Source organism: Nematolebias whitei, chromosome 18, assembly GCF_014905685.2.
Source record: "Nematolebias whitei isolate Nwh7 chromosome 18, NemWhi1, whole genome shotgun sequence".
Classification (NCBI taxonomy): domain Eukaryota; kingdom Metazoa; phylum Chordata; class Actinopteri; order Cyprinodontiformes; family Rivulidae; genus Nematolebias; species Nematolebias whitei.
This window is the reverse complement of record NC_056515.1, coordinates 8,995,514-9,000,808: the sequence shown is the minus strand read 5'-3', so window position 1 is coordinate 9,000,808 and position 5,295 is coordinate 8,995,514. Positions and strand designations below refer to the sequence as shown.

The 5,295-nt window shown below is 39.1% G+C and overlaps 1 protein-coding gene across 1 annotated transcript in view; it reads left to right on the top strand.

Annotated features, from left to right (window-relative positions):
• Positions 1-5,295, top strand: part of dipk1b (divergent protein kinase domain 1B) — a 35,418-nt gene that overhangs the window by 26,792 nt on the left and 3,331 nt on the right. The window lies entirely within an intron of this gene.

Genomic DNA, 5,295 nt, shown 5'->3' with positions numbered 1-5,295 from the left:
TTCAAAATTGGTGCAGTTGTAAAGCAAGTATCTGTGAAGGAGTATGCCAAGTTTCGTGCACGTACGTGCACGGAAACGGGCGCTAGAGGCCCCGCGAGTATTTCCACTTCTGGGCATTTTGCGGGTTGTAGTAAGCACTCACAGAAGTGATACAGAACTTTCTGAATTGTCCCAGATCAGATCTTTCCAACGGTATCTGGCTCATCTTTGTAGGACCTTCCTACGCGAAGCTGTGAGCCAAAATGCACTCGTCCAACCTCAATGAGTGGCCTCAATGATTAAAGAAGCCTAAATATAAAAATGTTTATAACTTCCTTCAGAAATAAGTCATCTACTTCAAATTTTCAGGGTGTCATTAGCTGAGAGCCCACACATAACACTGGGAATTTTGTGTCCCTAGCTCCTTTCTCCTATGAATTATGGGCAATCCATCACTTATATTATTAAAGGCCTGACCCTTTGAAATTGGAGGGGCTGTTGACCCCCTTAGGAACCTTCCAAAATGCTCAAACTCACAGGTCTTCATCAGCACGACCCCCTGATCATGTTCTGTGAGTTTGGTGTCCCTCCTGCATTTTCCCAAGGATTTATGGGTAATTGGTTCTCAGGAAACAAAGCGCTCGTTAACTACCTTAGCGAGGTCGATCGAGCTCCAAGCTCACAGATCCTGATCGCCATCATCCCCTGACCATGTTCTGGGAGTTTGGTGTCCCTCCTGCTTTTTCCCAAGGATTTATGGGTAACTGTTCTTCTGCCAAACTGGAGTTTAGTTGACCCACTCAGCAAAGTTGTTGGTTAACAAAACTCACAGATCCTCATTAGCATGACCCCTTGACTGGATCCTGTGAGTTTTGGGTCCCTCATGCATTCAGGCTAGGACTTATGGGTAAATGGAAAACTTGATGTGCCTGAACGGGCACAAAGAATACATGAGGGGCATGCCCTAGTCTTTATTATGAGTAATAGTCCATGCCCATCTCGAGCAATTTTATGCCCTTGCTATGGGCATGAAAGATACATGAGGGGCATGCCCTAGTCTTTATTATGAATAATAGTTCGTGCCCATCTCGAACAATTTTATGCCCTCGCTATTGGCACGCAAGGTACAGGAGGGGCATGGCCTAGTCTTTAATTATGAGTAATGGTCCATATCTTACCGTACCTTATCCACAAAGTAAGGTGAGGGATGTCATCATGGAGACTGATGAAACAATGGTCTCTTTTGATGTTACATCACTCTTTACGTGCATTCCTGTTGATGATGCAGTAGAGGTGGTCAGCTTAAGATTAAAATCAGACATCTTTCTGAGCAGCAGGACCACGCTTTTCACAGAACAACTGTGTCAACTCTTGAAACTGTGCCTGCAGTCAACCTACTTCACATATGGGGAGCAATATTATAGGCAGAAACATGGGTGTGCTATGGGGTCTCCAGTTTCTCCTATTGTTGCCAACCTGTACATGGAGGAGGTAGAAAAGAGAGCCTTGACGTCCTTTTCAGGGACACCACCGAGTCATTGGTTCAGGTAAGTTGACAACACCTGGGTTAAAATTAAATCTCAGGAAGTCCAACATTTTACTGACCACATCAACTCTGTGGATAAATACATCAAGTTCACACGAGAAGATGGAAAAAAATGGCAAGTTGGCTTTCTTGGACTGTGAGGTCTCACCGTCTCAGTCTCTGATAGAGGACATTTGCAAACTGAGGTGTGCCACAAACCCACCCACACAGACCAGTATTTGCAGTTTGACTCCCATCACCCTTTGGAGTACAAGTTAGGAGTCATCAGGACTCTGTATCACAGAGCAGACAGCGTCCCTACTAGCTCAGGAGCCAGGCAGAAGGAGAAATCCCACACAAGACAGGCTCTAGAGCAATGTGGATATCCTAACTGGGCCTTCCTGAAAGCAGAGAAGAAACCCAAACAGGACTCCAGTCAGCCAACAGGTGAAAAGGAGGAACACATACCTAGACCAGTGGTCATTCCATATGTTGAGGGAGTATCAGAGAAACTGAGACGTTTATTTTCTAAACATAACGTCCCAGTGGCTTTTAAACTCCAAAATACATTACGGCAAAGACTGGTTCATCCCAAAGATCCAGTCCCCCAGCACAAACAGAGTAATGTTGTGTATGCTGTTCAGTGTCAGGAGGGCTGTGATCAGTCTTACATCGGGGAAACAAAACAGCCACTGGCCAAAAGGATGGCCCAGCACAGAAGATCAACATCATCAGGCCAGGATTCTGCAGTCTACACTCATCTCCAGGCCAGTGGTCACTCTTTCAAGGACGAAGATGTTCACATCCTACACAGAGAGGAACGATGGTTTGAGAGAGGAGTAAAGGAGGCCATCTTTGTGAAAAGAAATCATCCATCATTAAACAAGGGTGGAGGCCTCCGGGTTCAACTGTCCCCCTCTTACAATGCTGTGATTGCTAGTATCACTCAGCCCTCTGTGAACAGTAAACAGCCATCAATGTGCTAATGATCCATTGTTAGGCTGATGGTCCTTCTTGAACATGTGATCAGCTGGTTTTGGTTGTCAGCAGCAAACCGGTTGATCCACTCTGAGAAGGTGCTATTTAAGAGACTGAGCTGAAAACAGCACCTCAGACTGAGGAAGTCTCTTGGATGAGTGACGAAATGTTTCTATATTTTTTTGCTTTGTTTTTTTTTTTTTTTTGAATGTCCAGAGGACCAGATTTAACTTTTTTTGATTTTTCTACCTGGATTATTGAGCATGCATCAGGATATTTTATTTACAATCTTGAAAAACATATGAGGAGATGCTCAGCATGTCTGTCACTGTACCACAGTTTGCTTCTTCTAAAGTGACTGAAGAAATTTTGATAATGAGTGAATGTAACATTTAATTACATTGTAGGATTAATTACACATTTTCCGATTGGAATAAATTAGGCTAGTATGAGCCATTGGCATGTTATTATGGAATTGTACATGGTCCATCCCAGACCGATTTAGTCTGTTTTTAGGTCAAAACATAGAAACAGGCATATGTGTGCCATATTTTAGATATTAACCAGTATTTTTTTCCATAAATATACAGCTATTGAATATGGAAGTGCATATGAAAAGTACACAGTTGCTGTCTAGACATTAAGAATATAAAAGAGCATCCTTAAACAGCTAACAGCAAACTTCTGTTTTATCTCTTTGTAATCTGGGTAAATGGTTAACCTTCAGTCATTTATACCAAATTATATTATTACTGTATAATGATAATACTATTATAAATATATTTGAACAAATGGACTTAGTAAATGAACTACAAATAAAGTAACATTTTGACGTTGCTTGTTCTTGACTAACACTTTTATATCTCAGACATTCTCAGAGATAGAAAAGTCATAGACTATTAATGCTGTGACTTTGAACAACAAAACTGAAAACAGTGTTCCCATTCACAAGGCCACTGACTCCCACCACCCCTGTTTTAACAACAGTTTTAACCAGTCTAAGGCTCCATCCACACAGAGATGATTTTAGGTTTATACACAGTTTTTTTGTCTTTTAGGCTGTGTATCCACACAGATTTGGCATCTTAGGAGACCAAAAACCATCATTTTTGAAATTGTGTTCCAGCGTGGATACATTTCAGAAAGCAGATTTCATGTTTCTGTGTCTTGTTTTAAACAATGAAGTCATAGCTCCATCTCGCTCTCTATCCCAGATGTGCCTCACTCACAAATAAACACGTTGCCGTTCAACAGTGTTTTAGGTCTGATAATTTCCAGTCCAATTACAATGTAAAACTCACCCAACTCCAAAAAAATCAGCCCAAATATATATCCCTTATAAAACTCATGTTAATAGTGTCAGGTAATTACCGTAATGGTAACTATTAACTGTAGTTTGAATAATACTTTGGAAAGCACCTTAATCTGAATGAAAACACAGCAGATAGCATTTTAAAAGAAAACATTCATTACTACTATTAAAATTCTCAGTTTCTTCTCATCCATTGGTCTGAAACAAGTTGTTTTATTTAATTTTTCATATCTAGGGTCCATAACAAACTTGTTATTTTACAGTCATCATCTGCCGTTATACTGTCTTTGGTTGCTCTTTGTAATTTTTAGTATAGTTGCTAAATTTAGCCCGTTATAGTTAGGCAAACACAATAAATGCATAGTTTGCTTGAGGATGTGTATTTATATAGTTTTTGGTGCATTATTGCTTGGCATTTAGGCACTACTTGAAATGAAAGTGCTATGGTGATAAACTACTGACTTTATTTAAACAATATGAGCATAAATGTTAAACTAAAATGACACAATATCAGAAAAACAAAACAAATTATAATGATGATATGAATGAAAAAAGTTAAATTGGGAAAGCTGAATATTTTCAATTCCCTTTGATCAGAATTAGGTCCTGTTGTGACCACAACTCAGAGGCAACCATTTAAAGAACCATTTAAGATCATTTAAGACATTAAAGTTTTCATATATTAATTATCAATGACACTTTAAAGAGACAATGGTATTTTGACAAGACTTTTACCTTAAAGGTTCCACATACATGCACTTATAAACAAAATTATGTTGTATATGATCATTATAGCAGTTCTAGTAATATGCTACTACCATGCCATAAGTTATTTTTTACACCTTTGCAAGTATAACATTTGCAAGAATAACAAAGAATTACCACAGACTGATAATAGGTAAAAAGCATCATTGTTAGCTATTTAATTAAACTAATTTTAGTATTTACCCATTTGACCAATAATTTAATATTTTTATGGCCATTAATGTCATTAATATAACAGTAAACAAGTCAATAACCAATCTGCAATCATGCCAGTGGTTCTAAACATATGTGAACGTCATAAATTAACAAGGAGGAAATAATAAAAATATTTCAAGGCATTAAAAAGACATGTAAAAAAAATTCACAGATATACTTTTTTATGTGTCCCAACAAAGACAGCAGAGTAAGATTGCTGTGTGTTGTGTAAGTGTGTATTCCTGCAATACCACAACCTACCACTATGGGCCGATACTGAGTTACCTATCTTACACACACCTATACACATTATGTTGGTTTTTGTGAATTGTAGGGACTACCTTAAAAATTGAACAGGGTATCATGCTGACCTTCCTTTCATTGAATCTAATGCAAACTTCGTGGGGACCAGGTTTTTGGTCCCCACAAAAATTTTCGTCCCCACACCGTGAGTGTGCTATCTGGTGGTGGTCCCCTCAATGTAGCAAAGACAAACACACACACACACACACACACACACACACACACACACACACACACA